Source organism: Panthera tigris, chromosome B2 (genome assembly GCF_018350195.1).
Source record: "Panthera tigris isolate Pti1 chromosome B2, P.tigris_Pti1_mat1.1, whole genome shotgun sequence".
Taxonomy (NCBI): domain Eukaryota; kingdom Metazoa; phylum Chordata; class Mammalia; order Carnivora; family Felidae; genus Panthera; species Panthera tigris.
Window position 1 is genome coordinate 108597026 of NC_056664.1, and position 26630 is coordinate 108623655.

Below are 26630 nucleotides of genomic sequence, written 5' to 3' on the forward strand. Positions count from 1 at the left end.
CATTCAGGTAGATAAATGTACTCTCACAATTTAACATTTCCAAATCCAACATTTGAAGATGCTCTGCCTCTCTTACTTCCTGAGTCTCTCCCCCATCTGAGTAAGTGACCCACCCTCATTTTCAGTTGCTCAGCCTAAAATTTTGAAATCATCCTTGACTCCTTTATTTGGTTACGTACCATAGTCAGGATATCAGGAAATGCTGCCAACTCCACTATCAAGCAAGTCCACAATCTGTCCACTTCTTACCATGTCCAGTGACACCATCCCAAGCCAAGACACCATCAATTCCCTCTCTGATTGCATCTCCATCTTGTTCCCCTCCATCCTCCCCTAGTCACTCTGATACCTACAGGCTTTCGTGCTATTCTTTTTTTTTTTTTTTTAACGTTTATTTTTGAGACAGAGAGAGACAGAGAATGAACAGGGGAGGGTCAGAGAGAGAGGGAGACACAGAATCCGAAGCAGGCTCCAGGCTCCGAGCTGTCAGCACAGAGCCCGACACGGGGCTCGAACTCACGGACCGAGAGATCATGACCTGAGCTGAAGTCGGATGCTTAACCGACTGAGCCACCCAGGTGCCCCTCTTTCGTGCTATTCTTAAAATACATTAAGCATTCTCTTATCTAAGGCCATTATGTTTTGGTTCCCCCTGGCTAGAATACACTTCCTTTCAAATACGCATGTAGCTGATTCTTTCACTTGCTTTTAGCTCTCTGCCCAAATATCAATAAAACAGATAGATATCAGTAAAGAAAGATCTTTTACTGGCTACCTTATATTAAAATAATAAATTTAATACTCTTTCGCAGTCATTTTCACAAAGTTCTCTCCACTTTTTACAAAATCTGATTATTTCCTGAGCAGTGAATGATCATGCAAAAACTTTTCAATTCTCTCCTCTAAAAACTTTAATATTGATTTTTATACTCCTCCTTGGAATGTCATAGCTCTTTTACATTGGTGCCTGTATAGAAACGTCTGGTTTAACATCCAACTCCATTTTTTTATGTTATGCTTCTCTCACTAGAACTTTAGCTCTATAGAAGAAGAGACTTGATGTAAGTCTCCAGTACCCATAATACGGCCTGGCACATAACTTTCTGGAATATTTGTTCAATGAATGAATGAATGAATTAATGAACATAGAAGAGAAGTGAGGAAATAATTTGGATAATGGTAAAGAGAAATATCAGAATAGCAGAACTGATTGATAGTCTGGAGTGAGACCCCAGTCTCCATCTTCCAAGAGATCAATTAGACAGATATCCATAAACAAAAACAGCTGTGGGGAAGTTCTGGTGTCCACTTTAGCAACATAGTGAAACAAAGAAAAACTGGGAATAACTACTCTAGAAGAAAAAGAAGACAGCCTTGTTTTGCCAGCATCATCCCATCCTCCAAGCTAGCATTGCTTAGGGCTAAGAGGAAATCTCCCAGCTAGTAGGAGTTCCCCTTACCAGGAAAGGAAAAGGAGGGTGAGCATCTAGCCTCCCTAGCCTCTGGGAGCACCACATGAAGGTCCTGTTTAGGCTTCCCCTCTCCCAGGCCCACAAAAAGCTGAGACATATAGAAACTAGAGACACAGCCTGGCACAAGAAAGAAAAGCAGGGGCTACCAGTAGTAGCCACACAGTGGGAGACACTGGTTCGCAGTGACCTGCTCTGCAGACTAAGACAGCAGATTTCACTACTGAAGAAACTAATAGCACTGCTGCCATGGAGGACCCTTTGCAGTTTTCATTAGCTTTTGTCCCACAGGCATTTGTATTCACTAATGCCAGCCCCCACTCCCCCCCCCCCCCCCCCGCCGCTAGAGCCTGGAAACCACACTGACATCTAACCCAGTCCTCTGTAGCTGCCCTACCACAGGATGATGGCCTAGACCCCTGCAGCTGACTTCTACCACCTTACGCGCTTTGGGGGCTAGTCCATCCAGCTGTGCACTTGTTCATTGCCAACCTGATACCTGTCATTAGCACACAGTGCACACAGCACTGCAGTGCACATGCCCAAGGGAGACTATATGGACATGAGAGAGCACTCCAATACCCAGGGTCCCCACAACTGTTTGTGGGCCCAGATCAGGCCCTGTCTTCTGTCACCAGCCTGCACTACTGTACTTCAATGCCTACTCTCACCACTCTACTTCAGCATACTACTGGAAGTTCTAACTGGAGCAATCAAACAAGAAAAAGAAATGGAAGGCATTCAAATTGGAAAGGCAGTAAAATTGTCTTTGTTTGCTGATGATATGATCTTTTATATCTAGAAAATTCTAAAGACTCCACTTTTGGTAGACTGTTAGAACTAATGAAGAAATTCGGTAAAGTTGCAAGCTATAAAATCAATATATAGAAGTTAGTTGTGTTCTTAAACACTAACAATAAAACATCTGAAAAAGCAATAAAGAAAAAAATCCCATTCACAATACCATCAAAAACAATTAATTAGGGATAAGTTTAAGCACACAAGTAAAAAATCTGTACACTAAAAACTGTAAGACTTGGATGAAAAAAAAATTGAAGACACAAGCAAATGGAAAGATACTCCATGTTCATGGATCAAAAGAATAGCCAAAGCAGTCATAAAAGAATGAATAAAGCTGAAGGCATAACACTTCCTGATTTCAAATTATATTACAAACATACAGTAATCAAAACAACATGGTACTAGCATAAAAATAGACAACATAGACCCGAGGAACAGAATCAAGAGCCTGGAAATAAACCCTTACGATACAGTCAACTAATATTTGGCAAAGGAGCCAAGAATACTCAATGGAGAAAAAAAATAGTCTCTCCAAAAAATGGCATTGGGAAAACTTAGAGTGATTTTTCTGAGATCTGAAGGAAACTGACAGATTTCCTAATTTTTTAAACTATGTCAAAAGTTTCTTTTAGCTTTTTTTGGATTTTTGTTGTAGAGTTTGGGGAAAAATTAATGACAGTTATATAAAAGTCCAAACCTCCCCAAAATGAGGCAGTTATTAACTCCAAAAGGAAGTGTAACCATTGCACAATTAATGTCTCAGAAGTGAGCCATATGTGCACAGTAATAATACATAACTAGAGTCATAATGTGAAAACTGAAAGTTGATTTCACCAGAAATTATGATGTAAATATGGTAGATGAATGGATGGCAGTTGGTAAAAGGCAGTTAAATCCCCTGCTTTCACAGTAGGAAATCAATTTATAATGCTAAAATTTATAGAATGAGAAATAGGAATTTGAACAAAAGTTTTAGGAATATAGAAGTAAATTCTAAAAGAAGCTGACAGTTGAAAGTGGTTTATTCAGGAGAGAAGTTGTTTGGGAGTGAGGAGGAAATGAAGCAGTGGTCTACTTGCTACTTTTCATTAGAAGCCCTGTGTTACTATTTGGCTTTTAAATTATGTATATGTTTCACTTTGAAACATAAAAAATATGTTTGTGTAAGTGTATGACATATTTGCTACAAGTACAGAAATTCACCAAAAGTAGATCAAGTGAAAACACACAAAGGCAACAGGGAAATTTCAAGCAAACAAATTTAGGACCCAAAGCCAGCTTTCAAAGTCTGGTCATTACTGCGTAAGTTTTTTACTCTGTAGGACCACAAAGATCCTTCTCTCTACTTAGATTTATGTATTTGCTCCATTTTCCTCCTTGCAGATTGTTCTTAATTTCTCCTCTTCTTCCCTTATGACTTCTGCTTGCTGTTTGCTCAGGCTCTCCAAAGAGCCAGTTCTGGCACTGACTTCACAAGAAAAATCCAGTAGGCACATTTTCGAAACCAATGTTTGGTCTGTGTCCCTTGGTTCAAATTCTAAACATTGAGACTGAATGATTAGGTCTAGATTCGGATTGTCTACCTATGATGGGATCACGTGATATAAATATGACCACCCAAGTCCATCACTTCAACAAGAGCCCTGAGATGGATACAATTTCAAAGAAGGGGCCACTATTGGAAAGTTATATAGACATACCTAGTCACCCAATCTGATTCCATGCTTACCAAACTATCTGCCAATTATTTTATACCTTGAAGTTTACCTACGGGAGAAACCAAGGCACTGGACTTTGGGACTTATATTTCTCTTTGAGAATTAATAAGTTGACTTCAACAATATAAGCAAGGAGAGAAGGAGAGAAGATAGATAGGGTATGTCTACAAAGAGGAAAAATTTTTAAATATACACCTGGAAGTACGGATAAAGAAAGAAAACTAGAAAAATACTTGACTTGCCATTCTTCAGGTTTGGTGCTTCATTATGAATTTCTTTCCAGGAGATTCTCCTGTGGCCTGTAGATATATGACATTTTTACTTGATCCACTTTGAATGAATTTCTAGTTTTTCAAATGGGGCTCATTGACAAAAAAAAAAATTAAAAATTTTAAAGCCTGAAACATTGTGTCAGACCCGAAAGTCAGACTGCAGTAAATTGTCCAAGGCTGGGCTGTCTTACAAGGTTTCTTGGTAGTCAGCCAACTTTAACTAACCTTCCTTGAGTCAATAATATTTATGGATTTGCTTATCCAAACAAAATATATTTAATAAAAAGCCTAAAGTAATATTTTTACTTGTGCAAAGAAACCTATATAAACCCTAAAGATTTTAATTAGCAGTAAAATATGAAATGTCGTCACTGAGTCTTTTTTCCTCAACTTTTTTTTTTTTTTTTTTTTACTCCAAGAAGAAGTGGTAGGAAGTGCATGGAAGTGGTTTGAGTAAAACTGTGACAAACCTAGCATTTTTAAATTTTACATACCACAAAGATAGTTATAGAATCCAAAATCTTAGTACCTTTAATATGTCTTAGGTGTCATACTGGCTTCCTGTGTAGTTTTCTCTGAAGTGTGTTTACACTTTATTTCAAATGTCAAAACATAGACACAACAATGATGTTCATTGATTCCCACCATAACTGCAATTGACTGCAGTAGACATAAAAGAAAGAATGATTGCATGGTATTGTAAGTTCTTGCATTCAAGAAATCTAAAACACATGGCATGTGGATGGAAAAAGGGGGCTTTTAAGAGACAAAATACAATGTTATTCACTTACGGAAAAATCAAGACACCCGCAAAAAATACTAAAAAAAAAATACCTAAACTCACTAGTTTTAAATGTTTTTTTTTAAGAAAGAAAGCAAGCATAAAGTGAAATAAAATTTGTTCCCTCAAATGATTCTACCTAATGTTGCATAATTATTCAACCAATACTTCATTAGTTTTTCTCAACTAGACAGGTTGGGGAAGAATGTTAATAATTCATAATATCTTTGATAGAGTCTTTAAAATTCTCTACCTTGTCCAATAACCAGTCATATGGAAATATTTCACCTTCCAAGTTAGTAAACAAATGGAAAAGAAAAACATATTTTATGTGTTCTTCTGTTGCTTGTTAGTTAACCTATGTCTACCAAAAGTCTGGTCCTACTTTTTGATATCAAGGTAGTGCTTATTCATGGTAAAAATTTTAACGTTTGTTATTTCTTTTTCAACCACATTAGATAGACCTAAAGGAGGATTAGAATCCCAGTGAAGAAAGTACTCTGCTCTCAGCTACTTCATGGCATAGTTCAAAACAGGGCAGACACTCTCAGGAACCTGTGAGTAAACAGTAAATGGTGACCAGCATCCTGCCCCCATTACTCCATATCTTGCCATTTAATTTTCTGCAAAAACAAAACACATAATTTATCTTGGCAATTGAGAACTTGCAGTTGCTTCTCTCTACCTTATGTTGAATTCTTTGTTTCTCTTGGCCTTAAATATTACTAAAGAATAATTTCACATGGGTACAAAAAACAGCCAATAGAAAATTTTTTACTTGTATCCTGTGTACACTTTTATGGTAAGGGCCATAATGTAGCACAAAGTATATTCTGCACATGTCTTCAGAAGTTGCTAAATGTCAGTAACAGGAATTAAGGATAACCCTGCAGAATGAGTCTTAACATTATCTTAAAACCAGGCTAAAGGGATCAGAATTTTCTCTAAATCACTTGGATTTTATAATAGTGCTTAAATGAGAATTTGTCTTCCCACTCAACAACGTTAATTTTTTTCTGGGCCAACTTCTCACAGTTAAAGCACTACTTATATACTCACTATGCAAAATTGTTAAAATGTAGTTGTGATGGAAACAGAAGTTTATGCAGTGAAAAATTAAATGATTAATTTTTTCCCAATGGTCTAACACTTAGATCTACTTTAAACTATTTTCTACAGCAAAAAAAAAGGCAAGATAAATATATATTTTTTGATACCTAGCTGTTAAGGCTTTGAATAAAGTGTGATAATGTGCAGCAAAAGTCAGATATGAGGTTAATGTTCAAAAGAGTGTCACTATTAATTGTGTAATTCTTTATTATTTTTAAGTTTTTATTTTAATTCCAGTTAAACATACAGTGCTAGATTAGCTTCGGGTACAGCTAATATTGTATTAGCTGTACAAGATGGTGATTCAAAAATTTCATAATTAACCCAGTGCTCATCACGACAAGTGCATTCCTTCATCTTCATTACCTATTTAACCCACACCCCATCCCTCTGGTAACCATCAGTTTGTTCTCTATAATTGAGTCTGTTTCTTGAGTTGTCTCTAATTTTTTTCCTTTGCCTCTTTTTCTCAAATCCCACATTTGAGTGAAATCATATGGTATTTGTGTTTCTCTGACTCACTTAGCATTATACTAACTCCATCCATGTAATTGCAAATGGCAAGATTCCATTCTTTTTTATGGTTGAGTAATATTTCATCATATATATAGCTATCTTTATCCATTCATCAGTCAAATAGACACTTGGCTGCTTCCATATCTTGGCTATTGTAAATAATGCTGTTATAATCATAGAGGTGCATGTATCCCTCTGAATTAGTGCTTTTGTATTCTTTCAGTAAATACCTAGTAGTATGACTGCTAGATCATAAAGTAATTCTTTTTTTAACTTTTTGAGGAACCTCCATACTGTTTTCCACAGTGGCTGTACCAGTTTGCATACTCACCAACAGTGCATGAGGTTTACTTTTTCTCCACATCCTTGCCAACACCTATGGTTTCTTGTACAGTTGATTTTAGCCATTCTGACAGGTTTAAGGTGATATCTCATTGTAGTTTTGATTTGTATTTCCCTGATAAGTGATGATAATCATCTTTTCATATGTCTGTTGGTGATTGTGTGCTGTTTTATTTCAGAAGATCAATGTATTTCAGGAAAATGCCTCCCTATGAATAACAACATAGATCAGAACTTTCTTCTAAATATCCAAACCAATGCTCTGAGAGACTGTACTTGATTCTTCAATAAGCTGTTTGTAAATATGAACCAAACTAAGTATCAGTTCATCCCTAGGATGAAATACCTAGACTTGTTACATGAAACATATTTTCAACTACTGGTTTATCTTCATTTGAACCTCAAACCATTTTTCAAATTATTATACCATCTGTAACATATTTGAAAAATTATTCCTAACCTAAAAGCTGATTTGGGGGCGTATTTAGGCAGTAAGTAGTATAAAGCAATCAAACATTTTATCACTTGGTAATAACTTCATCTTCTATCGAATTATCCACTCCTGATTCTACTTTCTCGTGATGAAAGAACATATCAGCAATAAGCTATATCAGAGACACTGGAAAATAAATAAGATTTATTGAACTGAGTACTATTCAGTGTTGCTGTTCTGACCGTCCTTTTTTCTTTCTTGTTCGATAGAATGTTTCAAATTAGCAGAAATTCTTCCTTACTGAATTTAAAGAATCATTTGACAATGCTTTAAGTTCCCCATTCTCTCATTTTTGTTTCAACAAAATAAGATATAAAATGATCAGAGGTTGGTCGCCCGGGTCGCTCAGCTAGTTGACCATCTGACTCTTAATTTTGGCTCAGGTCATGATCCCAGGGTCATGGGATTGAGCCCAGCCTCAGGCTCTGCACTATGTGGAGCCTGCGTAAGATTCTCTCTCTCTCCCTCTGCTCCTCTCCCCTGCTTGTGCACTCTCTGTCAAAATAAGTAAAGTTTTTTTAATAAATAATGATAAAAATAAATAAATAAAATGATTGGAGATTCAAAAAGTGATTCAAAGATTCAAAAAGGATAACTCTGCTAAATATTCTGATGCAACAGAATTTTATGATTATTTTTAACTTTTGGAAAGAAAGGATACTATCCAAAACACATGCTTAATTATACCACCACTAATATGTAACTACTTTAAGGTGTAATGAATTATTACTTTTTAATTAAAATTAATTGATCTTTATTTTTTCTAAAAATAGACTTCAGTCTTACAAAGCTTCCCATATGTCTAAAGAAGAATGATTTGCGCTGATAGCTACTTTTTCATAGTTATCTTGCCAGGTGAATGTAAACACAAGCAATGGTTGAAAATAAATTCTAAAAATTTACATAAATGTATGTCCATATTATCATAACTTCTAATTTTTTCCTGTTTTACAACTCCATTTTTTGCAGAAAAAAATATTAAAATACTTTCATATCCTCTTTCTTTCCTTGCCCACTGTAAATAATTCTCTTTTGCGTCTTAAATTCTTGGGTTTTTTTTGTGCAGATCAGGGTACCAGGTGAGGGAAGAATTGAAAGGAGTTTGGGCTAGTTAAATTGCTTTAGTTGGAAATGACAGAGTTGATTACAGAAGAAAAATATGGAAAAGGGAGAAATAAAGAAAAGGAGGGCAAGAAAGTTAAGGATCACTCTAAGGGGATATTTGGAGGAGTTCTGAAGATTACAATTTAGGGCAATCTGCTTTAACATGTGGTGCAGGACTCTAGAAAGATAAGTGGAAAAAAAGGATTTAAAGAAATTCTGTTGTGTATTATTACTGAAAGGTTTTTTTTATATCTTTGGAGAAGACATTGGTAAATTAAGTTGCTTTCCAAATATTTAGGGATGTTGTAATATGATTTTTATTTCTATGTTTGTTTTCTATATATACCATGTTCAGGATGATTTCAGAGTGAGAGCTATCAGATCCAGCTTTACATGGATTATAATTTAGATTATGCATTACTGCTCCACTAGTGGTAGATACTCAATCTGTAATTTCAAAGAAAATTAGTCTTATTTTTCAATTTCTTCCAAGTTTTGCTATGAGCTGTAACATATTAAACCAGATGATTAGGAAGTCTATATATTCTGTAGCTCCTATTTAGTTATAAGTACCAAATAGTTCATGAGTAATATTTAAAACCACACAAGTTAAAACTGATTATGGCATGATATATCCATAATAATGCATTACTAACATTTATTAAATGATTACTCTGTTCCAGGCTTTGTTCCAAGCAGCTGACATCATTAATTAATTTGAAATGTTCACTACAACTCTATGATGTAGAAGTAGGTTTTCCTATTCCTATTTCCTATTCCTATTCCTATTCCTATTCCTATTCCTATTCCTATTCCTATTTTTCCAAAGAGGAAAAGATAAATAACATGCTCAGAGTCACACAACACCATTTGGTAGTTAGTAAGGCTGGATTCAAAACCAATCTTTGGGTATTTGAGTGGTCTGTTGGTTGAGTGTCCGACTCTTGATGTCAACTCAAGTCATGATCCCTGGATCATGGGATTGAGCCCTGCATCAAGCTCTGCACTGAGCACTGAGCGTGGAGCCTGATTAAGATTCTCTCTCTCTCCCCCTGCTCCTCTGTCTCTCTCTCTCTCTCTCTGTCTCTCTCTATCTCCCCCTCTGCCACTCTCCCCTGCTTGTGCTTCTCTTTCTCTAAAATTAAAGCAACAACAACACATTCTAGTTCCAGAGCCTGCCTTCTTTTTTTTTAATTTTTAAAAATCTTTATTTATTTTTGAGAGAGAGACAGAGTGTGAGCAGGGAAGGAGCAGAGAGAGAGGGAGACACAGAACCAAAGCAGGCCCCAGGCCCTGAGCTGTCAGCACAGAGCCCAGTGCGGGGCTTGAACTCATGAACTGTGAGATCATGACCTGAACAGAAGTCAGACGCTCAACCGACTGAACCACCCAAGCACTCCCAGAGCCTGCCTTCTTAACCTCTGTATTATACTATCTCTTTAATCAAGGTTTATATTTCATCTATAAACTGTACAACATATTACTGGTAATCACTCAGATTGGAAAAAATGGAATATAAAGGTTTTTAATAATCAATAACAAAGGATACATAAGGAAATCATTTTCACACTATGAATTTCAAAACAATCTTATTCTCAATAATATAAATTATGTGCTTTGTACTGTATTTTGCTTATGTTCTACCCTAATCCACGCATCTACCTGGCTTTCTGGATAGAACTGCCATTGTTACCACTACTGACTAATGCACACATAAATCTTGGTGTGACTTACTTAAGAAAAAGAAAAGCAAAGTCACTTTTTTTTGCATGTTTTTCTTAAGTGAGAGAAAAAGTAGTGTGTCAGGTTGTTTCATATTTATAAGGGAAAATATGACTAAGGGCTTCTAGGAACACTAGAGTCTGCTCAGGTATGGTACAGAAGGATAGAAGCTGTCTGCAAAGAAAGGTGATAAACTATGTATTATATATTGTAATTTATTTAACACACACCATATATATTTGGCAAAACTGATAAACACAAATCCTATTGTTGAATCTGGGTTGCTTCCTGAGAAAAGTTATATTATACTTCTTCATTGTTGCTCTAGGGACATAATAGGGTTGATAGATGTAAACCTTAGAGGTGCAGATAATCAGTTAAAATTCACTGTCATCTTAAAGAGAAATACGTGTCACGGGAATGTGGAAATGGTCCCAGGAGGGCACTAATAGGGTCAGTATATGGACAAATATATCCAATGATCACCATGGTAACAACTCTGACAGGTCACACATGGAGTAATCTTTCCTTCATTATCTGAAATGATAATTCTCCTGGGGATGTCTTGTACTGAGGCATTACCAGGATTATCTCTGTAGGTGTTGAAATAAAATTACTACTTCTATAGGGAATTGCCTAGAAAATGACTTTCTCATGGAACAATCTAACTCACTTCAAAATATGGTATTTACAGGACTATTTTGAGACTAGTGAGAGCATTAGTAACCATTTTAAAAGAATCTTCCCAGAATCACCTAGATAGACTAGGCTGATTTCCCAACTATCCTACTGAGCACTTCCAGAGGACTCCTCAAATGTTGAATTTAAAACCCAGGAACTTTCAACATTTGGATGAGTCCACCCACAAAGCTGTTTGTGATTCTGACAATATTTTGTGGGATTTTTTGGTAAGTGATCTTTTTAGAGTGGAGAGATGAATGCCTTATGGGACACCTTCAAAAAAATCTCATTTGGGGAACTCAAAATATCTGCCACCACCATGTAATGATTTTTTTCCTTCCACATGAGAAGTAGGTGAGATTAATGGACTATGATTTTTGTCTGTTGTTCTTACTCAAAGAACTCTCAAGTTCCATGGCCCCGTCCTAGTAAATAAGGCACTAACTCTGCTGGGGAAGAGAGTTTCTGGCAATGTGTAAATCCTAAGCTCAAAGCACCTTTATTGAGGCATCAGTCCAGTTTTTTCTGTTTCTATGAAGGATGAGGAGCTTGGCTTCAGTGCCCCATATGAGGCCTGAGGATTATGAGTAGGTCTCACCATAGGCATATGTTTTCTTCCCTGGAGAAGGTAATAAAAGGGATTAGAACACCTTTACCCCTTCTGACATTAAACCAGTCCTGCTGGTAAAGGCTCTGCTCTAGGTGTTGAGCAAGCCATTTGTTATTCACTCCCATCTCTGAAAACTCCAAACCATGAAAAATTAAAGAATCCCACCTCTGGGGCACCTGGGTGGCTCAGTTAGTTGAGTGTCTGACTCTTAATTTTGGCTCAATTCATGACCTCACAGTTCATGATTTCGAGCCCCACATTGGGCTCTATACTGACAGCAGGGAGCCTGCTTGGAATCATCTCTCTCCCTCTCTCTGCCCCTCCCCCATGTATGTGCAAGCTCTCTGTCTCTCTCAAAATAAATAAACACCAACAACAAAAAAGAATCCCACCTTTAAGCAGAGGGCAGGAACAGTGCAAACAATATCTCAATATGCTTATCACTGTGTTTGAGATAGAATAAAGGAACAATGAAAGTTTTTGGCTGATGCCTGTATTTTGAGGACTTTATTATTATTTTTCTCTTTGTGATATAACTGTTTGAACACGAAGACCAACCCCAAATGGGCGTGTCTCTATTTTTGACAAGCCCTAGAACTGTACAGAAACCAGGTGACTAAAATTCTCCAAACATTGACCCCATGCAAATATAGATCTGGGGCGCCTGGGTGGCTCAGTCGGTTAAGCATATGACTCTTGATTTCAGCTCAGGTCATGATCTCATGGTTCGTGAGTTTGAGCCCTGTTGGGCTCTGTGCTGAGCATGGAGCCTGCTTGGGATTCTCTTTCTCCCTCTCTCTCTGCCCCTTCCCTTCTCTCTCTCTCTGTCTCTCAAAATAAATAACTTAAAAATAGTATAGATCTGAGATATGATAAACAAACAAATAAACAAAAATTAACAAACTGAAAAGCAAGTGTAGAGGATCAGGCAAAAATGTGCTGACCTAATAACTCTAGAACTATCTGGGGTCTATCAGACTAAAGGCAAAAAAATCTGTACATAAGGACAATACTTAGTTGATAATTTTTTTTTCTCCACAGCAGTGTAGGTTAGCAATTCTAATACTGCTATTCATGTGTGTTAGAACTGAAAAACTAAGATGGCAGATAGTGGGAGCCAGGTATCTCACCATTGGAGTGAGGTTTACAGATAAACAAGTGGAGGCGGTTAGAAGGATCCATGTGGTAAAGGATTAAAGCTGGAGACATCAGTATGAATTCAGGTTTAATTAAATATGGATTCAGATGGTTACATATAGAAATATTTATAGATATATGTATGTATATACACAGGTTAGTGTGTATATATATATATATATATATATGTATTTCCTTGCTCTATCAGCTAAGGGGGTCTAGAAGCAATGATGCTTCAAAAGCAGAGAGCACATCTAGCAGGTAGATCTGGTTTCTGGGATCATTCTCCAGTTAAAAAAAGAAAAGAAAAAAAGAGGGATCCTTGGATAAAGAGCTGTTCCTGGGATTGGTGCAGGAAATACACAACATGAACTAGATCATCTTGTAGTGTTAGAAAGTAAGGAAGTGCTCAAAATAAAGCAACAACTCACAATGATGGGGATATGTCAAAGAGACATGGAAGCAAACTGAAGGAGCTCCCAATGAACAAAACTGGTACAATACAAGCAACAATATACAGCAGCATTGGATTAAAAGTCCGTATAAAATAAATGCCTATGAGTCCATACTAATAGAAACTAATGATTGAATAAATAAATGGAGAAGAGACAAACCTCTCATATGGAAGAATTATAAATAATTTATGTAGATACTCTACTTTTGAGGAAATACAGCATAACTCCTACTCCTTAAGCGTGGGTTATGTATAGACAGTGACTTCTTTCCACAAATTACAATATGGGAAGGAAGAAGAAAAAGACTAACTTTGCAGTGAAGAAACCTAAAAAACAATACCTCAGCCAGGGAATCAACGTTAACATCAATAGTTTAAGTCATGTTGACAGTACATGCCCTTGATATGAGGCAATGAAAACAGCACTTTATCCCTGTAGTCTTCCTCTCAAAGCCCACAATGCTAGTCTAACTAGTAAGAAAATATCAGGAAAAAAAAAAAAATGAGAGACATCCTACAAAATACCTAACCAATACTCTTCACAACTAAATGCAATGTGGTATTCTGAATGAGACCCTGAAACAGTTAAAGGACATTTGGTAAAAACTAAGAAAATCTGAATGAAGACTTTATATATTTGTATAGACTTTGGTGAATGGTAATGTATCAATATTGGTTCATTAATTATAATAAATGTACCATACTAATTTAAGATGTTGATATTAGGGAAAACTGGGTGAAAAGTATATGGCAATTGTCTTGTACTAACTTTGCAATTTTCCTGTAAATCTAAAACTCTCCTAAAAAAAAAAATGCAGTTTATTAGGAAAAAAAAGTACACATCTCACTGTGTGTGTCTAGTTTAATTTATGGTCCTTTTGTAAGCACTGGCAGCCTTCTCTGATTTAACGTGTTTTTTTGTTTTTTGGGGGTTTTTTTTTTTTAGTGTTTATTTATTTTTGAGAGAGAGAGACAGAGCGTGAGCAGGAGAGGGGTAGAGAAAGAGACCCAGAATCCAAAGCAGGCCTCATGCTCTGAGCTGTCAGAACAGAGCCTGACGCGGGGCTCAAACTAATGAACCCCGAGATTGTGACCTGAGCTGAAGTCAGACACCTAACCAAATAAACCACCCAGGCACCCCTAAAAAATACATCATTTTCTGTTTTGATGAAGTATATGATCAATATCTACAATTGTAGATATGAGAATGTGTAGTCTGTTGAGCATAAGTTTCTACCTATAAATCTAAAGCTTCTTATTTATATTAGTTTATGTGCACCCAGTTCTGTCAAATAATTCAATTCAAAAAAATATATTTTTGTCATTTCTAGTTTCTGTTTTGTATATTTCATTGATAATATTATTTAGTGCATATGTTTTTGTTTGCTTTATCATTATATAGCTTAATGCATTTGCCTAGAATTTTCACTTGATCTTGTTTTCTTGTTTTAATTTTGCCACATTTGCTTTCTTTTGGTTTTTATTTGCCTGGTATAATTTTGCCTGGGGCCTTGTTTTAAACAATTTCCCTTCTCTTTGTTTGAAATAAGTTTTGCTAGATTTTTTTTTTTTCACCCAAGCTGACAATTCCCTGGTTTTTAATCGTGAAAGTCGGTAGTTTCACAGGTCATTTTTATTGCTTTGCCTTATTTTGTGGCATGTTTACTCTTTATTTTCCCCCTAATTTCTTTTCCTTTCACTGACATGAGCAGTTATCTTTTCATTCTCTTTTTTCTTCTTTCTTCACTAATAAGGTCTACTATACTTACCAGTTCTGTTTTTTACCTTCCCATTCCTAACAAGCATAATTAAACTATGTTTCTCTATTATTACATTAAAATAAAATATCAGTTATCTCTTTCACCTTACATGGCTACTTCCTCCATAACAAGATGAAAACTTTTAAATTAATTTATATTCACTCAGTTTAGCCATTGCCCTGAATAAAACCTTTAGCATATTTTTACTCTTCCACCCAGCCTACCCCAGTCACAATTTTATTTTTCTCTAATTTAGCCTCCTGGGTTGCAGGCTATAACTGGAGTTTCTCTCACCATTTGTCTCTTATGTTTCAAAAGTTCTTACTTCATGATTTTATTACAAATTCCTAAGCAATATTACTAATTTCTTAAGATTTGTAACTATATAAGATTCATCACTCCCCCCCCCTTATTTTTTTCTTTGTCTTTTCCTATTTTGAAAGCTCTCTTGTGATTTATCATTTGTTAGAATACTTCCTAAAGTATTTTTGTTAGGGTACATAACTGTATGCTTTCTGAATCCTTACCAGCTCAAAATGCCCTTCATTTGTTGCCACAGGTGCAATGGAGAATGACTTCTTCAATGGCACTTTTTTCCTTTCAATGGACTGTTGTCATTACTGTGCTGTGTGCTAGTTTCTAATATTACACATCAGAAGCCTGATATTAGTTGTTAATCTCTTTTTTCTTTCTAGAAAGATCTTCCTTTGTTCTTGTAATGCAGAATATCATCATGCCATGCTCTTTTTAACACAGCCTAGTGTAGTCTTTCATCAGTAAAAACAAAATTTTTATTTAATTTTCTGTTTATTACTTCTCCACTTATTCCTTTCTCTCTCTCTGGAACTCCAATTTTATTTTGTTCTGACTCTTGAAACTGTCCACTAAGCCTTTTCTCTTATCCTCATGATTTCCATCTCTCTATGTGTTTTTGTTTTTTGGGTCTTTTTAATGTTATTTTTTTTTTACTTAATCTCTCAAACTACTAATTTTTTAATGTTTATTTATATTTGGAGAGAGAGAGAGCACGCCCGAGCACCTCCAGACTCTGAGCTGTCAGCACAGAGCCCGACTCAGGGCTCAAACCCGGGAGCCATGAGATCATGACCTAAGCTGAAGTCGGACGCTTAACTGACTGAGCCACCCCACCCAGGCACCCCACCCACTACTAATTTATTTATCAGCAGGAACCATTCTTTTGTTTTCAGTTAGTCTAGTGAGACTTTTTTTAAAATATGATTCACAACTCTAGAAAATTGTGTGTGTGTGTCCTATCATTTTGTCCTTATTTGCTTTCTTTTTAAAGGTTCATTCTGCCTCTTTCATTACTTTTAGTCCAATGAGAGCCATCAGGTTTTATCTTGGTCTTCACCTTTGTGATCACTGAATCTACTTAACAATTAGCACTTCCCCTTTATTTGATCCTCCTCAGCTGTTCAGCCATCTGTTAGGCTCCTTCAAACAGAAAAAAAAAAAAAAAAAAAAAAAAACAACTAACAATTAATAAAAGGTACAGCAGTTTGTTGGTTTCTTCATCTTTTCTAACAAGCCAGGTTTTTTGTTTGTTTTAATGCTAGCTCTCTTCTGAGGCAGAAGAAAGGGCACCTTTGCTGTCTGGTCTCTTTCAAACACAGGGACGGTGAACAAATCAGCCCAGTGGTTGTTTCCAAGATTACTGGGTTCAGCTTATTTCCTTCCAGGCCCATAGGCCATTGGAAACATAGCCTTCCTCAAGAGAATTCACAACTTTGCTTGAAATACTGGACTTTACACCAAGCCTTGAAGAGATATGGGCCATCTCTTCTGCCATTGAAGAGCTGCCTTCCTCAGCTCTTGCCTAACACTAAGAAGAATGAATTCCTCACCTAAACTCTCTGGACAGTCCTGCACCTCTGAAGCATAGGTGTGACTGAAGAAGGAACTGACAAGTGATCCCATTAAGAAACCTCTCCCCTTGGGGCGCCTGGGTGGCTCAGTAGGTTAAGCATCCGACTTTGGCTCATGTCATGATCTCGCAGTCCATGAGTTTGAGCCCCGCATCGGGCTCTGTGCTGACAGCTCAGAGCCTGGAGCCTGTTTCAGATTCTGTGTCTCCCTCTCTCTCTGACCCTCCCCCATTCATGCTCTGTCTCTCTCTCTGTCTCGAAAATAAATAAACGTTAGAAAAAAAAAAATTAAAAAAAAAAAAGAAGCCTCTCCCCTCAAACCCACCAACAATCACAACCTTGCCAATGTAATTTATCTGAGAGACTCTGGACCAATATCTGACATCCGGGTGTCCTACAGCCCTGATCTACCTGCCTGGAAGTCTCTTTCCCCACTTATCTTACTTTCTTCAGCTTTCTGATCAAATGTGACTTCCCAGAGGGGACTTCCCTGTTCACTCTATGTAAAATAGCAAAAACTCATTCCTCTGTCCTCTTAACCTATTTTATTTTTCTTTGTAGCAGTCACCTTATTTTTCTTATTATCTGTCTCTGTCTACTAGAATATAAACTCGGTAAGAGAAAGGTTTTTCCTATTTGTTATTGCTGTATTCTCATCACCTAAAACAATGCCTAAAATAGTATAGTTGCTCAAAACATACATGTTGAATAAAGAAATAAATGAGATTCTCATACAAACAGTGGCCTCAGGGGTGCCTGGGTGGCTCAGCTGGTTAAGTGTCTGACTCTTGGTTTCAGTTCAGATCATGATCTCACAGTTTGTGAGTTTGAGCACGACATCAAGCTCTGTGGTGAAAGCGTGGAGTCTGCTTGAAATTTCTCTCACCTCTCTCTCTGCCCCTCCCTGCTTGCTCTCTCTCTCTCTCTCTCTCTCTCTCAAAAAATAAATAAATAAACATAAAAAAAATAAAAGATAAAATAAAATCTGCTTTGCTATAACTTAAAACACACACACACACACACACACACACACAGTGACCTCCAATGCATCTTCTTGACTTGGTAAACTCACAGATCTGATTGTTTTATTATTCCATAGGTAGAGTAGGTAATGAGAAACAAAATCCAGAATATGTGCTCAAGCTACTTTCTCTCTCTATCTGAATACTCCCACCACGAACAATATGAGTTTTTTTAACCAATCACTTTTAATTCCAAATAGATAAAATAAATTTGTGTGAACTCCTAGTCAGTGACACACTGAACACATGATTCTATCTCTGTTCCCTTTTTAAGCCACACTAAACTGATAATAAAGAATTTTTAAAAGCATAAACTTACAAAAGGGAGAATAGATGCAAAGCTAATAGCTATATTACTTTATAAGTTATAGCAAGCAAATAGATAAGTAGGAAATGACTCAGCAGACCTCAGAAAAATTAATCTTAAACTAGCAGTGTGGGAAACTAAGAGCCAAGAGAAGAACCTGGTTTAAGTCACAGAATTGCCTCAAAGCTCACAGATCAGCAATCACAGATACCACTAGAAATGATCCCAGCTACAGCTTAGGGATATATTCTCGGAAGAAATAAACAGAGGACCCTAGACTTGGAAACCAGTGTTGAGGAAGGAAAAGGCATACTCAAAACAAAGATATTACATAAATACTTTCACACTCAAGGCTACCAGACACAGACACCTAGAAAGTCACCCTTTTTGCCAGAAATGAATAGTCTTCTCTCGGAACTGGACCAGCCCCAAAAGAGAGAACAAACTTCTCAGACAGATCCTACAATTAAACTCACAGTCCTTATGCTAGGTTGTTCTATTGCCAGGTTAGCTAAGTTGGGAGCTACATTTCCCCTTCCCTGTGTGGTTCTGAGTTAGAACTGGCCAGGAGAAAAACTTGGATGAAATTTGAGGATGAAAGTTAAGCAGTGGTCATTACTCTCTGAATAATCACAGCTAAATATCATGCCAGAAAGTACAAAGTTCCTGATCAGTTCTGTGAGGTGCTCGGGTCACTAGGGGGCCACCAAATGTGGGGCATCCCAATTGGTGGAAGCCAGCAGCACGAGCTGTGTAAGAATTCATCCAAGGCAGAACAAAAGAGATAGAAGTTTACTGAATATACCACAAGGGAACAGCTGGCAGGACAGCAGAGGAGAGATTGTCTATGAGGAAGCAGTGGTGAGGGACCACAGAGGACAGAATGAAGGAGTATGGAGACATATGGAATTTTCCATTTTTTGGTAATCTTAGGAACTGTGCCTGGTTGTAATTGGCCAGTAGGGCCTAAGGCTGTTTTAAGGTGGGTTGCTGATGAGCCTGTTTGCAGCTCATTGGTCTCTGTGGGCCCTTTTGCCTTGTTCAAGTTTCTATTGCTCAAGCATGTTGCCTAAAACCATCCTCTATAGATTCCAGCTTGTCTCTCCTTTCCTTAACTCCATGTCTAGCACTTCTCAGCTGTAGGCCCTGGTAACAAATAGCATTCCTAGGCTTACTACCAGACACCTGGCAGCAAACCTACAGAAACAGTCCAGAGGTAATAGTTTCCCACAGGCCTTTTTTTGAGTTCCTGGTCGTAGTCTCGCTCTGATGGCTGGATGTGCGTGGTTTCCTAGATTCCCCTACAAATCCCAACTTCTCTGTGTTTCTCAGTGCCTGAAGAAGAACGTGCTAGTGACTTCCCTGATCCACCAGTCCTTCATTTCCAGGACCCCCTTATAGTCCACTACTATAGCTCCTCCCACAATTATTTAGGTCCAGTCCCTACAACAAATCTCTCAACATTTAGAGACTTAAGAGTTCATAAGCCCCAGACATGTGCTCAGTTTCCAGTCAGCTTTGCAATTCTATGCTCTTATTTACCTGACCAAGGATCTGGGAAAAACCTCTAATAGGAAGGCTTCTAATAGGAAAGATTAAAACAAACAGAAAAAAAAAAAATTATAGCAAACAGAGGGAAAAAAAAAAACCCTCCTTTCCAAAAATACTATTATAAATCTCCTTTGAGAGAAAAGAGATAATATTGCAGACACAGAACAGGACTATATTATAAACAACTATTCAGACAGGGAATTAGAAATATGACAGTAAAATTTATTTTAAAAAACTCATCAGAAGAACTGAAAAAATAATATTGAAGCCATCCTTAGAAGGTAAAACAAAGAATAAATTGATAAAGATTGGGATGCATGGGTGGCTCAGTCTGTTAAGCATCTGACTTCAGCTCAGGTCACGATCTCACAGTTCATGTGAGTTCACAAATTCAAGTCCCACACTGGGTGAGCACAAGCCCCACTTCAGGTGAGGTCACCCTCCTGCAGGCCCTTTCACCCTCACTTCATTGCCAATCACAAGTCCTAATTACACCTGTGCTTCTGACCAACTGGCTATAGAATGGAGGTTCCAAAGACTCCCTCTTTGAGTATGATTAATTTGCTAGAGCAGCTCAGAGAACTCAGAGAAATATTTTTTCTTACTAGATTACCAGTTTTTGTTTTTTTTTTAAAGGACATAATTCTGGAACAGCCAGGTGGAGATGCATAGGAGGACATATGGGGAAAAGGCAAGGACCTTCCATGATCCTTCTGGGCATGCCACTCTCCCTGCATTGACATGTCTTCACCAACCCAGAAGCTCTCTGAACCCTGTCCTTTGGAGTTTTAAGTGGCTTCACTATCTAGGCATGATTGATAAAATCATTGGCCATTGATGATTGATTCAACCTTCAGATCCTCTCCCCTTGTGGGGGTGGAGGTTCAGGGGAGGGGGTGCTGAAAGTTCCATCTCTCTTATCACATGGTTGGCTCCAGTGGCGACCAGGGCCACCTTAGAGCTTTCCAAACATTATCTCATTAGCATAACAAAGGACACCTTGATGGCTCTCTTCCCAGGAAATTCCAAGGGTTTTAGAAGCTCTGTGCTAGAAACAGGAATATGAATACAGTAAAACCTGGGATTGCAAGTAACTTGCTCTGCAAGTGTTCTGCAAGATGAGCAAACATTTCCAATAAGTTTTTTTTTTAATTTTTTTAAATGTTTTTATTTATTTTTGAGACAGAGACAGAGCATGAGCAGGTGAGGGGCAGAGAGAGACACACACAGAATCTGAAGTAGGCTCCAGGCTCTGAGCTGTCAGCACAGAGCCCGATGTGGGGCTCCAACCATGAACTGTGAGATCATGACCTGAGCCGAAGTCGGGGGTAGGTTAACCGACTGAGCCACCCAGGTGCCCCTCCAATAAGTTTTAACTTGATAAATGTGCAATGTTTTGCAATACGAGTAGTACATGACACTGAACATCACATGATCACAATTGAGCCAATGGTTCTTCTCTCTCTCTCTCTCTCTCTCTCTCTCTCTGCGGGATTGTGGGTGATTGTCTCCCATGTTCAGATGCTCCATCTCAGGCAAAGGTGTTTGGCAGAAATCAGTTATTTTTCAGAACACTGGAAGGTGCCCACAACTGGCACTAGTGTAGTTTTTGTCACTTCAAAGCACCTATGGACAGTCCTTTGCTTTTCCATACAAGAGTAAGCTTAGGAATGTTTTGCTTCATTCTAGGTCATTGGATAGGTACCTTGTTAAAGTTGCATGAAAAGAAAAAGACCTGGGGCACCTGGGTGGCTCAGGAAGTTAAGCTACCCCCGACTTTGGCTTAGGTCATGATCTCACAGTTCATGAGTTAGAGCCCCGCATAGGGCTCTGTGCTGACAGCTCAGAGCCTAGAGCCTGCTTCGAATTCTGTGTCTCCCTCTCTCTCTGGTCTTCCCCCACTCATGCTCTGTTTCTCTCTCCTTCAAAAATAAATAAAAATATTTATTAAAAAAAAAAGAAAAAGACTCCATTAAGCCAATAGATAGCAGTGATTCCGTTAATGATAGTGAAAGTCATCCTACACAATAACCCTCCTCTCTCTTGTCTCCCTCACACCATCCCTGAAGGTTTCCAAAGGTAAGTGCAAGTTAATTTGTTCATTTTTCTTTATATTTTGCATTTTCTTTATTATTTTGTATTATATTACAGTATTGTGATCATTTTTATATGACTATTTTGGGTTGTGGAACAAACTATCTTGAGTTTCTATTATTTCTTATGAGGAAATTCTCTTTGATAAACAAGTGCTTTGGATTACAAGCATGTTTCTGGAATGAATTATGCTCGCAAAACAAGGTTTTACTGTATATATTTCAAATCATGAGAGGAATTAAACCAATAAGAATACATGAGACAGAACAAATAAGAAAAGTGAAGAGAATTCCTAGGTAATGCTGAAAGGGAGTAAAGATGTACCAGAAAGAGAAGGCATATGGCATGTTCAAAAGAATGAAACCAAGAATATGTGAAGGTTTGTGCATCAACTCTTCTCTCCACAGTGAACAGATAACATTTTGAAAATAATGGAACCATTGCTTTTGTTGATAAGATCTAGAATGCTGATAATGTATGACAGAGACTGAATGATATGTCAGTGAATAAATGACCTAGGTTAACATGAATCATTATATTAGAGCAAAAGATGTCTGATTCCTGCAGAGTGCAATGTCTAAAACACATACACACACAATCTGTGCAAATGAAGATGAATGATGATGAATCACTGTTGATGAATTGATGCCCAAATATAGATGTACATAGAATATCTTCAAAAGTTGGAAATCATAAGAAGCTGGTAATAGTGCTTGCAACTCTGAGGGTGGAAAATCAGTTGACTGGGAGAAAGGAATGTGAGAAAGACTTTTTGTAACCAGGTCACAGGAGTGCAGGAGCTCCAGGGGTCCCAAACAGACTAGGTTGGGCCACTTGACACTGACAAAAATCCAAAGGCAGAGAATATGAGTGGTAGTGAAACAAAAGAGGAATTTATTTCAGTGGGGCCGACACCAGGAAGATAGAGGACTAACGTCTCAAAGTCTGTCTCCAAAGTGCCAAAAGTACTTCTAGACTTGTGTGAGGAAAATGTGGGACAAAGGTCTACTGTTTCATTCAACTGGGCAGTAAAGGTCAAGTCCATCATTGTCTTGGGGTCAATCATGTGGGATCTTCCTGTCTCAGGGCAGTCCCTATTGCTTGAGGGAGTAGTTTTGGTTTCATTAGGGATTGCTTTGTCTGCTGGGTTTTCTGACTGAGTTAAGAAATAATCTGGAAAGAAGAACTTAATCAGTTAGAAAGCATAGACTAAGGTGAACATGGGGGTAGCTGAAGACTTCTTTCATTTTCTTGGTTAGCATTTTGTTGCTTCTGAATTTTGGACCATGCACGTATTACCTGTTTCAAGAATCAAAATAACTTACACCACACACATACACACACACACACACACACACAAGAAAAATAATGGCTTCAGCCTTCTCAATAGCCAGTAGAGGATAAAAGGCAATGGAATAATGCCTTCAAAATTCTAATTCTAAAATTCTAATTCCACTTCTAATTTTCACTTAGAACGTACGTATTGTGTTACGTATGGAATTATTACCTAGGATACCATAAATAGTCAAACTATCAAGAATGAGAATAAAATAAAGATATTTAGGTATTTTCTAGCATAAAAGATCTCAAAATTTACTTCCTGGGTACCATTTCTCAGGAACCTACTAGAAAATATATTTCAACAATTGAACAGATGAACCTAGAAAGACAAAGATGAGGTTATGTAAAATAGAAAATCCAGCTCGGGAGAGAGACAAAGGGAATCCTCAGGTGAAGGGTGATCCCAGGATCACCTGGGAAGCAAGCCTAGTCAATATCCAATCCAATTAGAGCTGGTCAGAGACTTCAGAAACCTCCAAGACAGATTGCTTCCCAAAGGGGCTAGAGCCTCCAGTGCATTGGAAAATCCTGAGAGGAATTTTAGAAAACTGGTTTGTGCCCCTCCTGGTCCTGCTTGCTCTCTGAGGAATTCTTTGCCATTCTCCTGCTTTACTCCATATCTCAAGAGGGATGACCCCTGAAGATTCTCTTTCCCAGGCCTCTATGTTACCATGTGTCTTAGTCTATTCAGGCTGCAATAGCAAGATAACACAGACTGGGTGGTTTATAAACAGAAGACATTTATTTCTCACAGTTCTGCAGGCTAGAACTTTAAGAGCAGGGTGATAGCATCGTTCAATGAGGGCCCTTTGGGGGGGCCATAGACTTCTCTATCTTCACATGGCGGAAGGGACAATGAAGCTCTCTTGGACTTCTTTTATAAGGGTATTAATTTCATTCATGAGGTCTCCAGCCCCATGGCATACCCACTTTCCAAAGCACCCCCCTCTGCTAATATCATCACATAGAGAACTAGGATTTTAACATATGAATGGTATAGGGACAAGAACATTCAGACCATAGCAACAAGCTTATGACTGAAGCCACTGGTGACAGTTTAAAGGAAAGGAAAGAAAAATCAGATGACTTATTTTCTTCCTTCTCTATTTTGGGCAGCTTCTTTAGCAATATTGGTGTTTCCTTTTTGGTTCCAGATCTCCTTGGACATGGAAGCCATGGCTTTAGACCCTGTGGTGCAGCAATACCACCTTTTTTTTTTCTCTCTAGCCTAGAGGTGCTAGTAACTTACTGCTGTTGCTAATTTTTTTAGTTACTTCACTGCCCTCTTTTAGCTTCTCAGCTTCTTCCTGCATTCCAATCCCATGCATTACACTCCCTTTATTGTACTGAATGTGGTTTCTTTTTTTCCTGATGAAACTTAGACTGATAAATGGCTGAATTACAAAGAAGTACCTAGAACTCTAAGAAAAACAATAAAGCAAAATAATTGCTAGCAGAGAAAACAAGTTCTGTGGAAAGGGAAGGTGCTCTTATTTTACTATATGACTCAGCTCATCTTTATTTAAAGGTCTAAATAATGCAAATAATGAATGTTAATCAAAAAAATATTAGGTGCACATTTAATAACCCAAACCCTCCAATCTGATAGATCAGATCATAGGATTTCTCCCACACAGAGAAAAAATTTTTTCTCCTACCTATAATGGCTAGGATGTCTTGCAGTCTTGTTGTAGAAGGAGAATATGATATGGAAGAAGTAAAAGGGAAGCCCTTCCCTTTCAGTATGGGGGTGGGGGTGTGTCAAAAAGAAAGAAGAGGGAGAGAGGAAATGTGGGAAGCAAAACACGTGGATCCTGATCTATCTACCTTCTCTAATCTCTTTTCCAGAGAAGCCAAGTAACTTGGGTAAATTTCAAATGCAGGAGACCTGTTTCTTCTCTATCTTTGGAACTCTGAAAGGAGACCCACCTCTCAGAACCAGAAGCAGACCATGCCAAGTAAACTTGGCCGCAACTCTGAATTCTAGCTGGGAGCTTGTCAGGAGTGGCTGCTGTGTAAGGATGAGGGCTCTCAGAGCTGGAGATTGAAGAACAGAACACTCTGACTGGAGTTTAGAAGTTTAGACAGCACTAAGGAGTGCCAAGCTGGGACAAAGTCAGTGTGGAGAGAACACCAGGTCCTCACTAAGTTAAGGATCAAGAGAAAGTGAGCTCATTGCCACAATTGTCAGCACTGGATTTAAGCAGTGGGCACAGCCCAGAAGTGAAACAAACCAGCCAGCGCACTCCTAAGGACCAGGCTGAAGCCAAAGAGAGCCTGTTTCCCTCAATTCTTTGAATGTCCTAAGTCCAACAACACCTTTTCCCTCCAGAAAGCTGCTATTTGGAAGGAACCTAAACAAGAAGCAGAATCCTGAAAAAACCTGAATAATGCAAGATGAACTGGGCTATTCCTTGAAGAGAAAAATTAAATTATAGGACCCTACTGCTTCAAGTTGATGTGGGTTAAAATTAGTTTATATAGTTTTTTTTTTCTCACTACCTAGGAGACGTAAAGCTCTTTTGCTTTGCACATCTGAGTTGTAGTGGAGTCAATTTGCCACCTCACAATACAGAAGTTTAGCTGCAGACGTGAAGATGTCATTCATGAGAAGACTGAATGAAGCACACACAGTTTAAATGTCCTTGCCAAAGCTAAAGCTGAAAAAAAGAAGGACAATTTTTTTGTTTATTTTTGGGAGAAGGAGAGACAGAGCATGAGCAGGATAGAGCAGAGAGAGAGAGACACACACACACATACACACACACACACACACACACACACACACACACACACACACAGAATCCAAAGCAGCCTCCAGGCTCTGAGCTGTCAGCACAGCCCAACACAGAGCTCGAACTCATAAACCGAACTCACCACAAGATCATGACCAGAGCCAAAGTCAGACGCTTAACCAACTGAGCCACTTAGGTGCCCCCAAAGAAGGGCAATTTTAACTATACTTGACCTTAGTAAAAAAAAAAAAAAAAAAAAAAGAACAAAAACAAACAAAAAAAACCCCAAACTGGCCCTCTTTAACAAATACAAGTATCTTGATTTCTCAGCAGGGGCTCTTATTCCTACATTGACTGTCACTACTTTTCATTCCCCATCCCCAACTTCTAGTTAATATGCAGCTCTTTATTCTTCTCATGGTCCTGCTCAGGACCATGTGTTTGATGTTAATTACAGATACAGTTTCCTTTAAAAAATTTCAGTTACAGATAACTTTAAAAATTTTTATGTTTTTATAGCAGGCCACCTATGAAAACAAGTCAAAGAGGACCCCAAAGTCACTGACAGATTCTGATCAGATGTTTTTTGGCAAGAATGGAATATAGGAAGGAGAAAAATCCAAACCACAGTCCCACTTGGAGAGTTGTATTAATAGTGACACTACCTTCCCAGCTTAAGTTTAATAATGACAATACAACGCTGGTGAAAATATAAGTGAAGAAT

The 26630-nt window shown here is 37.9% G+C and overlaps 1 long non-coding RNA gene across 2 annotated transcripts in view; it reads left to right on the plus strand.

The window, feature by feature from the left end:
* The window catches only part of LOC122238726, a 47242-nt gene that overhangs the window by 10793 nt on the left and 9819 nt on the right, over positions 1 to 26630 (plus strand). The window contains exon 4 of one of the 2 annotated variants that reach the window (XR_006217842.1): positions 5500 to 5598. The exons of the other annotated variant lie outside the window; for it this stretch is intronic. This is a non-coding gene — a long non-coding RNA (uncharacterized LOC122238726). The remainder of the gene's footprint in view (positions 1 to 5499; positions 5599 to 26630) is intronic. 2 annotated transcript variants of the gene reach the window in all.